The 12,179-nt window shown below is 39.1% G+C and overlaps 1 protein-coding gene across 1 annotated transcript in view; it reads right to left on the bottom strand.

The window, feature by feature from the left end:
- The window catches only part of ELAPOR1 (endosome-lysosome associated apoptosis and autophagy regulator 1), a 108,382-nt gene that overhangs the window by 72,532 nt on the left and 23,671 nt on the right, over window positions 1–12,179 (bottom strand). The gene's annotated exons all lie outside the window — the stretch shown is intronic.

The following is a 12,179-nucleotide window of genomic DNA, read 5'->3' as shown; positions in this document are numbered from 1 at the left end:
AAGAAGAAGAAGAAGAAGAAGAAGAAGAAGAAGAAGAAGAGAGGGAGAGAGGGAGAGAAGGAGAAAGGGAGAGGAGAGAGAGAGAGGAAGGAAGGAAGGAAGGAAGGAAGGAAGGAAGGAAGGAAGGAAGGAAGGAAGGGAGGAAGGGGGGGAGGGAGGGAGGGAGGGAGGAAGGGAGGAAGGGGGGGGAGGGAGGGAGGGAGGGAGGGAGGAAGGAAATTAATTACAAGGAAAGCTAGGATTCTTCTTATATGAGGCATAGAGGACCCTGATAAGTTTCTAAGGACTTTTCTGGATTTGACATTTTTAGTACGGAAGAAAAAAAGTATCAATAGCCCCCAAAAGTGAAGATGAACGAGACACTGTTTGTGTGATCACTAAAAACTGGGAACTATATTTTCTTATTTGGAAGGTCTTACCACACATGATACAGACATCTAGATGCCTTCTGGGCCTTTTGTTGTTCAGCCAGCCCTCCCAGCAGTCAAAACCATTTAACATGAACCCACTGTGTCCAAAGCCTTTAGACACAGTTTGAGTGCTTGGGAAGATCACAGTCTAATAAAGGAGGGAGAGGAAAAAAGAGAAAATTACCTGGAGAGCAAGTTCGAGCTCAGCACAGTAGGAACATATTATAGCTACTACCATGCTGAGACAATGAATGGTGGAGCGAGTGCTTTGAAAATGGTGGGGTTGCTATAGCTGGCCTTCCCAGAGAATGAGGGGTTTCGGTTTCTGTTTTTTAATTTTTTTTACCAAGTTTCGAAGTAAAGAGTTAATAAAGAAGTCACAAGGCTGGGTAAGGAGCCGAAGAGGGCTTCTAGGCAGTCCCTTCTGCCTTCAGCCAACAGGACCAAAGCAAAAGGAAGCCCCGGTGCCATTTCTGATATTGTCAAAAAGATAGAAAAAAATAGATTTCAATATTCATAGCTTTCTTTGCTCCCAGTGGGTGTATGTTTATCTCCTGTCCTACCCTCTCCCTCCTCTCTGATCAGATTCTCCTCATCCATATGGAACAACATCTGCCTTTATTCTGTTCTCCCTTCCCTACAAACTATTCCTTAAAGCTAATCCCTTTAGGGGTAAGCTGAGAAGTGACATTTATAGAGATATCCACTAAGCGCTGGGGCTCATCAGACCATCTGATTTTTCAGGTTGGTTCAAAGATATCCCCGGACTTGAGCCAGCTTTGTTCCCAGGAAGCCAAATGCTGCTGTTTGATACTTTCAGCCCCCTACTAGGTGAAGGTTCACATCCAGGACACACACACACACACACCTGCCGACAAGGTAGGGTTCTCCCAGACCATATGCTCTAATGAGCCTCTGCTCAGTTTCTTACTGAGATCAATATGATCTATTTTTTTTTAAACTTACCTAAGCCTTTAAGCATATTTGGCAGAACTAGACCAGCTTCATCCAAGCTGAATCCAAAACTCCCAGGGACACAGCTAGCTTGTAATACAATATGTAAATAAAAGACCTTGAAATGAAAGGTTAATAGCTAGGACTTCAGGAGTATTTCCCCTGACTAGAGCAGTGGAGAGAGCAGGTGACACCGCAATCGCTTAGGCGATTCGATCAATTTCCCCCCCAAATAGAAGTGCTTTCCTTGACACCGTGGGTGTGCTGCTGATACTATTGCCCTTCACTCTGGGACAAAAAAATTAGCTGAGCTAGTTTCGTTGTGTTTTTCTCCATTAAGATTTTTATCAACAAAATTCTAACTAACTCCAAGGTCTAATTTCCAACTGGCGTCTAGAGGCAGGAGAATGATTTCCTTTCTCTCAGGCTCTAGAATTGTCTTGGGAGATAAGTCTTAGTGCCAGCAAGCTAGTAGTGTGGGGTGTTTAAGTTAGAGATATTTTGACCAAATCAGATTTCAACACGTCTTACAAGAAGCTGGAGAAAAGAAAACCATCAAGACAACTTGAACCATCATCTCAACTGGGCATATTCTTTGATTCCGCCATGCCACTACTCGGTCTGTCTCCCAAAAAGATCAGAGGAAATGGAAAAGGAATTATTTGTGCAAAAATACTCATAGCAGCCTTTTTGTGTATGATGGCAAAGAATTAGAAATTAAGAGGATGCCCATCAGTTGGGGAATGGCTGGACAAGTTGTGGCATATGATTGTGATGGAACACTATTGTGCTATAAGAAATGATGAGCAGGATACCAGGAAAACCTGGAAAGACTGATATGAACTGATGCAGCGTGAGGTGAGCAGAACCAGGAGATCAGGGTTCACAGTAATAGCAATATTGTAAAAGATGATTAATTTCTCCCTCCTTCTAATCTCTCCCCCATCCATCGAGAAGACAATACGATAACAAATATTCGTAAGACATGTAAACCATAATTCATATAAAGAAATGTAAACATCATATACATAAGAAAGAGAATTAATAATGATGATCCAAGATAATTGTTTTATTTTTTTTTTAAACTCTTATCTTCCATCTTGGAATCAATGCTGTATATTGGTTCCAAGGTAGATTAGCAGTAAGGACTAGGCAATAGGGGTTAAGTGACTTGCCCAGGGTCACACAGCTAGGAAGACTCTGAGGTCACAACTGAACCCAGGACCTTCCATCTGTAGGCTGGTTCTCAATAGACTGAGTCATCTAGCTCCCCCCCCCCCCATCTAAGACAATTCTAAACAATTCATAATGAAAAATACGGTTCTCTTCCAGATAGAGAAATGATAAACTCAGTGCAAATTGAAGTATAATTTTTTTCACTTTCTATATTTTTCTTGCTTTTTTGCAATATGACTAATATGAAAATATGTTTTACATGATTTCTTATGTATATTTGTTATCATATTGTTTGCCTTCTCAATGGATGGGGAGGGATTGGGGAAAGGGTAAAATTTGGAACTCAATTTTTAAAAAAGGAATGTTAGAAAAAATATTTTTAGAAAAAGAAACATCACCCCACATTTTCTAACAAAGTATATTAATATTTGTTAAAGACATGAGCTCAGGGTCTCCATCTTTCTGTATCAGAAAAATATAAAGAACAATTTGGAGGTTTCTGGCTAGTCCCCCCACTCCAAGTCATCTTTATACCTTTACTAGGTTTGTCTTCCTTAAGCTTCAGCAAAGCCTATTCAAAAGACTCCAGTGGTGATCCAAGATAATCCCAGAAACTCATGATGAAAAATGTCATCTGCCCTCCAGGAAAAAAAAAAAACTGATGGAGTCTGAATGCAGACTAAAACATATTATATTTCACTTTCTCCTTTTTTTTTGTTGCTGTTGTTCATTTGAAATCTCTTTCACAAAATGACTAATATGAAAAAATGTTTTATGTGATCACACACATAAAAATCTATATCTGATTATTTACTGGCTCAGAGAGGGAAGAGAGGGAAGAGGGAGAGGAAGGTGAGGAGAGAGAGAATTTAGAATTCAAAACTTTAAAAAAATGAATGATAAAAAAACTGTTTTTACATGGAATTAGAGAAAATAAAATACTGTTTTTTATTTTGTTTTGTTTTTATTTTAATAACAAATTTTCACATAAATTTTCCAAAGTTACACGATTCATATTATCTCCCTCCCTTCTTCCCTTCCCCCTCCTGCGGTTGACAAGTAATTCAATCTGGGTCATACATGAAAATACCATTTTTTAAAATCTCCAATGGTACCCCACTACTTCTTTTTTTTTTAAACCCTTACCTTCCATCTTGGAGTCAATACTGTGTATTGGCTCCAAGGCAGAAGAGTGGTAAGGGCTAGGCAATGGGGGTCAAGTGACTTGCCCAGGGTCACACAGCTGGGAAGTGACCCACTACTTCTAATTCAGATCAAATTCCAAATCTTCCATCTGTTCAAGGCCCTTCAAAATCTAGCCCCACTTGACCTGTTTAAATTATTCTTATACTATTAACTAGACATGACTATCTCTCGATATTACTGTTGTATTATGTTCTTAATAGCAATACTGAAAATCATGCTTTTTGGGGGGTATATTCATTTCATTTAACAATCAGAGGCTTGTTTCCCTTCTCCAGTCAAGTTTTACTCTTCACTGACCTCTGACCATTCCACATCCTTTTCCACCTTGGAACCTTGGATTTTCCTCCAGTCTGGAATGACTTTTCCTATCTTTAACATAAATTCAAATCTTGTTCATCTTTGAGAACTCTGTTCTACAGCTTGTGTTCTATTAATTTCTTTTTTTTAAGGCTTACTTTCTGTCTTGGTAATAAACTCTAAGACAGTAGGGCAAAGATTAGGCAAAAGGGGGTAAGTGACTTGCCCAGGGTCACACAACTAGGAAGTACCTAGGTCAGATTTGAATCCAAAGCCTCCCAACTTCAGGTCTGGAATTCTATCCATTGTGCCAGCTAGCTTCTCCCTATTGATTTCTTTTTTGTCTGGACCTGTGATTTGATTAATGTAGAGAACTCCCAAGAAGGAAATTCTCTTCACAGAGGTGCCAATCAGCAGCTATCCAACAACTTCAGTCCTAAAGTAGCCAGAGAACTAAAAAGCTAAGTATAGTACAGACAGCCTAAGACCCTGAATCTTGGGATCTGTAAAGCTTCCAGTCCAATGCCCTCAACCATTATTCTACAGACATGCAGCTACACTTACAGATTCTGAAGACCCAGAAAGGAAGTTCTTGCCTCCCAAGTTCTTAAGACAGTTCAAAGGTTCAACGCCATAGGATTTCATCAGTACAAATGACATTAATGAAAATCCTAAATTGGCATCTCCTTTGCTGCTGTCCCCTAAGGATCTTGGGACCTCTCCATTTGACTCATGGCTGAAACCTTCCAAAAGCATAGTCTCCCTCACTAGAATGGGAGCTCCCTGAGGGCTGGGATTGTCTGGCTTTTCTATTTGTATCTCCAGTACTTCCCAGCATCCTGCTTTGGACAAATTGCTTAATAGATGCTTTATCTATTCATTTATCCACTTAAGGAGGTATCCCAGCCAGAGATGTGCCAACATTTTGGATTTATAACATAAAGGCTTGTGGAATCATTAATGCCCATTTATTTGGCACATTGAAGATTTACCAAGAGGAGGTTAGACTAGGATCTCTCTCTAAGATACCTTCCAGCTGTAAATCCTTTGATTCTAAAGAGATTTACATATTATTTTCTCAATCCATCTCAAAACCTTTGATAGTTAGTTAGGTCCACCAGGTCTCATTATTCCCATTATTAAGAAGAGAATGCTGAGGCTCAGGAAATGATTGTCCCATAGCTCATAAACATCAGATGCAAAAGATTCAAAACCAAGTTTCTTTTCTTTCTTTTTAAAAATTCTGTTATCATTCTTTTTAAACCATTACCTTCTGTCTTAAAATCAACAGTAGGTATTGGTTCCAAGGCAAAAGAGCAGTAAAGGGCCAGGCAGAGTCACATAGCTAGGAAGTGTCTGAGTCCAGATTTGAAGTCAGGAACTGCTATGTCCGGGGTTGATTCTCTAATTACTGAGCCATCTCACAGCCCCCACAACCAAGTTTCTTATCCAGGCAAGGCTTCCCATTATACTAGGAATTTTTCTTGGAGATGAATGATAATGGAATGAAAACTCAAGTCTTCTAATAGTCATCTCAAGCCTTGGTGAGTTTCCTTTAACAAATTATTTGTAAGTACCATCTACTTTAAGGATGGAACAATGATATACTTTATGATTTGTACAAGAGAAATGAGAAAGGAATACGTGAGTCTGGCTTTTTTTTTTTTAAACCCTTACCTGATTTAGAATCAATACTGTGTATTGGTTCCAAGGCAGAAGAGCAGTAAGAACTAGACAATGGAGGTCAAGTGACTTGCCCAGGGTCACACAACTAGAAAGTATCAGAGTCCAAATTTGAACCCAGGACTTCCCATCTCTAGGTGTGGGTCTCAAACCACCTCGCTGCCTCCAAGTCTGAATTTTTTAAATGCAATGAAAAGAGTGCTAGTTTTGGATTCTGAAGACCCTGGGTTCAAATTCCAACTGTGCTATTTACTACCTTTGTTCCCTTGGATAAGTTATTTAAAGCCAGAGAGTCTGAATTGACTCATCTGTAAAAACAAAAAAGGCAGGAGGGCTGGTTTTGATATTGTCTTATGATCTTTGAACCATTCCTGGACACACACTGCCCCTTAAAATGGGCTGACAACAGTGATGGATTGAGGAAGTAAAAAAGCAAGGTTCAGATGAGCCAAGGCAAAGCCTGAGAACAAAGGATAAAGGTGAGCTGTGGGCACAGGTTGTGCCTGGGGAGACCATGGAAGTTGGAGGTCAAGACAAAAGCAGCCCAAACCATGCAAGCAGTCAGGATCACCTGGGCACGATGAACTCAAAGCAAGACAGATATGAAACCGAGGAACCATCCAGCCTCATAGTAGAAGCTCTTCATAACCCTTCTGCAGTAAGGAGCAGGCTTCAGAGATCTGGGGAATTTTTGGAACTAGGATAAATTCAGTGGCGGGGTGTGGGGTGACAGGAGGGAATTGCAGAAAGACAAGAGGGTTGGTGTATAAATGGAATGTCAGTCAAGCTCACTGTGCTGCAGAGGGCATCACAACATGAATCCAAATAACCCGTTATTTCATTGCCCCCTCAAAGTCTACAAAAGAACAATGGACATTAAGTTTAAAATAATTTTTAAAATTAAATTAATTTAATTTTGATTTATTAAATTTAATTTTAATTTTTAAATTCTTAACTAATCAGAAGCCAGATGCCAGTTTCAAATGGGTAATACATAGATGTTTATGAAGATATTACATCTATATAAGACATCATATAGATGTTGTTACATCTATATGCTTATATAGAGAGCTAACATTTATATAGCACTTCTTATGTGCCAGGCACTGTGCTAAATGCTTTACAATGATTTTCTCTGATCCTCAACACAACTCTAAGAGGTAGGCTCTTTCCCTACCACAGAAAAAAATAAGGCTAACAAAAAATCTGACCCAATGTCGTGCTCTTCCTCATGGAACTTGACCCATGTCCTAAGGGTAAAATCCATTTCAAGAAACTGATTTAGTTCTAGCTGTTCCCCAGTAAATACTACACATAAAAAATAATTACATCTGGAAGGCTCCTGGCTATTGTTTTAACTATGCCCAGCTGTAACCCAAAAGCTTTAGTATTTGGGGACAAATAAAGAAGGAAAGCTTGCCTTGGGCATGTATTTTAAGCATAAAGCTGAAATCCAGTGGCTTTGGGCTTCAACTAAGAAAACCCTTTTCATCCCCCAAATGATTAGGAAGTCCAAAGAGACTAAAATGTCTGCAACTATTTACAAATAAGAAAGTGAATTTTATCCTGTCCAGTGTGACTAAAAATAGTACTAAAATGTCTAGCTTTTTCCCTTCTTCCCATCTTCATGTCTACTATACAATGAATAATATCATTAATGCCATCCCACCCCAACAGAGTCCCTGTCAAAGTTTATATTTCTCAGGAACAGCTGGGTGGCTCAGTGGATTGAGAGCCAGGTCCAGAGAAGGGAGGTCCTGAGTTCAAATTTGACCTCAGACCCTTCCCAGCTTTGTGACCCTGGGCAAGTCACTTGACCCCATTGCCTAGCCCTTACCACTCCTCTGCCTTGGAACCAATACCCAGTATTGATTCCAAGACCAAAGGTAAGAGTTTAAAAAAAAGTTTACATTTCTCATCAAAAGCAAAAGAATCAGAAAAAATTCCCACTGTTTTGTTAACGCTCATGCCCTTATTTTTACTGGATATACTATTCTGTCTCCTCTTCTTCCCTATCCAAATAGCCATCCTTCAGAATCCAGCTGAAATCCCAACTTTGCAAAGCCATCTCTGACCACGGAAGCCTCCAGTCTGAACACCTGGTACAATTATTTGTTATATCATATATTTGGCACTTCTAACTTTTTTATTCACTTTTATGTGAGCACCTTTTCCTCCCCATTCACATTTTAAACTCCTTGTGGGCACAGATTGTGCCTTATTCCTCCATGTATCCCCGTGACACCCAGCTCAGTACATAGCACACACTCAATAAATAGTTCATAGTTGTCTATAAAATTTTAGAGTAAGCTATTTATCTAATCTCTTATCTCAATTCGAGAAAACTCTCTTTCCAGCTTTAATGACAAATATTTGGGGTTTTTTAATGTTTCATTTAAGTTTTTTTAAGTCACTTCCCAATAATTCCCCTCCCCTTTGTAATGAAGAGAAACAATTACGCACATCTCAACCCATCATCCATTTGTGCCTTTGCAGCCTTTTGTCAGCTAATTGATAAATGTGTATGTTTATATAATATATATCTATATATCTTTTTATCGACATATTTTCATGGACTACTTTGTAGTACTTATGTGTTTCAGACTTTAATTCTATACATCTATACAAAATCATACAAGAATTCTTAAAAGATGCAACAACAGGGACAACTTTTGGCAATCCTCAGTTAATCTAAATTGAGGGATATGACAGGAAGACTTATGCTTATCAGTGGTGTTGGCCATGACCATGGAGATTTTTCTCAAAGACTGGATGAAAGAGGAATTCTTTAGAGATGGCAAGGTTTTTGACCAGATACCTCTTTGTGGATGGCGTTATGCATTAAGCCCCAGAACATGGCAGAGCTTTCTAAACAAGAGCCATAAACATGAAAAACAGTTCAGCCTAACTGTACTCAGGGAAAACAAGTGGATAAGGAATGTCATTTGTCCATACAATGATATGCAGTTGGATCCAAATCCACAAAACTGCTCAGGATTTATATCTTGGAGATGCTGGAAAGGAGCAAGGCTCACAACTGAACAGGAAAAGACCTGTATTGGTTCCGAGGCAGAAGAGTGGTAAGGCCTAGGCAACAGGGGTTAGGTGACTTGCCCAGGGTCACACAGCTGGGAAGTGTCTGAGGCCAGATTTGAACCTAGGACCTCCCATCACTAGGCCTGGCTCTCAGTCCACTGAGCTACCCAGCTGCCCCCAAGAAAAGCTACTTTTAAGTCTTTCAAGCTACTTCTTTAAACAAAGAATCATATTTTTAATGCCATATTCTTCCATTGATGCTGTCTTGCCATAAAGCATTGAATACTACAAGCTCTAAAGAATTAATGGTTCAATTTACCTAAAGGGTGATGGAAAGACTCATGATATATATATATATATATATATATATATATATATATATATATATATATAGGCTACAACACATTTCCAAATGCATACGAGAAGCACAATAAAATATGCCACATTTACTGTTGGAAATGGAGGACTAGTCATGGATCAAGAGCAAAGGATAACTGATAGCTTACATGCTCTACTGGCATCCCAAAATGTCAAATGCCCTAGAAGGTAGTCTCCAGCAAGCAAGATACTTTGATTGTGGAGGATTTATGGTAGGATATGGACAAGAGATGCAAAGGGTGATAAAAATGTGGATGAGTTGCTATCTTTACCTGGGTAGTGTAAACCTTAAAATTTCTTAGACTTATTAATGTTGGAAATTTCACCATGGGGAAATTTCATACTGGAAAAAATTTCCTACTGATAGTAAGAAACTCTATTGGAATGTGAAACCCTAGGCATGGGAGGATCCTTCTCCTCCCTACTTAAGACTACTTTAGGACAGAAACCTTTTGCTAAACAATGGAAAGGGCTTTGACCTATGCTTAAACATAGAACAGGAAGTTCTTTGAGTCATGATTGATTTTAGAATTGATACAATAGAGATACTTGGAATGACAGAACCAGGTCTTGGAAAATACAATCTCCACCCTACTCAGAATAAAAGGATTTAGGAAGGGCTGCAGCAAAGATCAAGATTTAATTATTTGAGAATATGACCTTCAACAGACATGTGCAAAGCCACAGACCTCTGGGCGGTCCTGGGTTAAGCTAGAGCCACCATTGGCACAGGGAAGACATGGACAGTGATTGGTAGATGTGAGAACTGAGGGGAGGGAACTTAGATGGTTTCCTTAAAGATAGCGAGGTCTGAGGACTGGAGGGGTTCGAGAGGTTTTGCTCTGAGAGGAGGGCTTGCTCTGAAGGAGGCTGGAGGTGGAGGCCCCTGAGACTGTTTCTCCATTTTGGTCACGTGAGTGATAGGGACTGACCTCTTTTCTTTGCCTCAGCTATCTAAGGGCTTGGGCCTTTTGGCCCAGCCTAAACAGAGGGGGTATTTAAGCCCTATTCCCTTCTCTCTCTCTCTCTCTCTCTCTCTCTCTCTCTCTCTCTCTCTCTCTCTCTCTCTCTCTCTCTCTCTCTCTCTCTCTCTCTCTCTCTCACCTTTCTTCCTCCTGTTTGTAATTAAAACTCCATAAAAGGTTGACTGCTGACTTGAGTTTTCATTTAGGAATTACATAGCTGAATTCCTTGGCAACCTTAAATTAATATATATCAGTCTTTTAAAGTGATTTTCTTCCCTCCAGTAGGGAGTACCCTCCTCAATGAGATCACAGTTCTAAGCTCATCGAGGAAGAGTAAATAGCTCTCTGCCCTGAGCTTGCCTAGGCTGGCACAGGTGACATGAAGCCTCTCATTGATGGAAAATGAAAAAGCAGAGCCACAAAACTACATTGGGATTCACAAGTATAAATAAGATGGGAATCTTTAAGGAGAGATTTTCTGCAAAAAAGATCTAGGAGATTGAATGGACTCAAAGCTCTATAAGAGTCAATGGTGTAACGAGGTAACCAAAAATGCTAATAATAATAGCTGAGGATGCATTCAGAGAAACCCAGTATTCAGAATGAGGCGGGTACTAGCCCCACTGCATTCTGCCCTGTGGAGTACCATGTTGACTTCTGGTCACAATATTTTAGAAAGGACATAGTCAGGCTAGACTACATACAAGAGAAAATGATCTGTCAATCAGCCAATGAGCATTTATTAGGGACCTATTATACGCTAGGGGTTGTAGGTACAAAGACAAAAGGCAAAACCATCCCTAGCCTTAAGGAGCTTAAGGGAAACAACCTGGAAATGTCATGTAACGTAATAGATATGTGTGTACGTTTCTGTATTTAGTGATGAGGGAGAGCACCAGCTGCTGGGAGTTCAGGTAAAGTCTTATGTATAGGGGAACACTTGAGCTTTGAAGGAAACTGGGAATTATGAAGTGGAAGTGAGAAGGGAGCTTTTAATTATTGGGAAATTATTCCTAAAACAATCCTAAATTTGCCTCCCTGCAGCTCCACCCATTGCTACAAGTTCTGCTTTCTGGAGGTAAAAAGAACAAGTCATTCCTCTTCCTTATCCTTTATATTCCTGAAGATAGTTCCAGCCTAAGTCTCCTCTTTTCCAGGTTAAAATCCTTCAACTGAATTCTACGAGTGGAGGAGAGCCCGTGCAAAAGCATGGAGATAAGAGATGAGCAGTCATGTGTGAAACGGGACCGTTTGGCAGGAATATAGCATGTGATTGGGGGGAGATGGTTAATAAACCTGGAAAGGTGGGCTAGTTAAGAACTATGAAGAATTTGATATGCCAAATAGAGAAGAGTTTGTATTTTATCCTGGAGGGATTGCAGGCAGCTAGTGGTGACATAATGAATACAGTACTGGACCCAGAACTGGGAAGACCTGAGGACAAATATAGCCTTATCCTCTGTTTACCCTAGTTTCCTTAATTGTAAAAAAATAATAACATCACTTTCTTCATGGGGTTGTTACAAGTATCAAAGGAGGGAATATTTGTAAAATGATTAACAAAATTCTTGGCACATAGCAAAAGTTTATTATATCATATAATATCATATATTGTATTATTAGTATAGTATAACATATTATAGATTTTACATTATATTATATTCTTTGTTATGTTACATAATATTGTTATATTCTCTTTGTTATGTTTATTATATTGTTTTATCTTGTATATTTATTATATTGTTTCACATTGTTATCTTATCTTAGATTATATTGTTATATTTATTATACTGTTATATTGTTGTTGTGTTATTATAGCTACTATATTTCTATATTATATATTATATTATTATCACTTTCATTGGGTGGGAGTAAACTGTAATTTAGGAATATCACTTTGAAAGTCCTGTGGAGAATGGATTGAGGACCAGAATGGTAAAAAGATTGGAGGCTGAATGATAAAAATTCAATTGAAGGATTTTAGCCTGGAGAAGAGGAGACTTAGGCAGGAACGTAACTGTGTTCAGGGATATGAAGGATATAGGAGAGGAATGACTTGTTCTTTTTACCTCCG

The sequence above is a fragment of the Monodelphis domestica genome, chromosome 2, assembly GCF_027887165.1.
Source record: "Monodelphis domestica isolate mMonDom1 chromosome 2, mMonDom1.pri, whole genome shotgun sequence".
NCBI classification, from domain to species: Eukaryota; Metazoa; Chordata; class Mammalia; order Didelphimorphia; family Didelphidae; genus Monodelphis; species Monodelphis domestica.
This window is presented reverse-complemented; position numbering and strand designations above follow the sequence as displayed.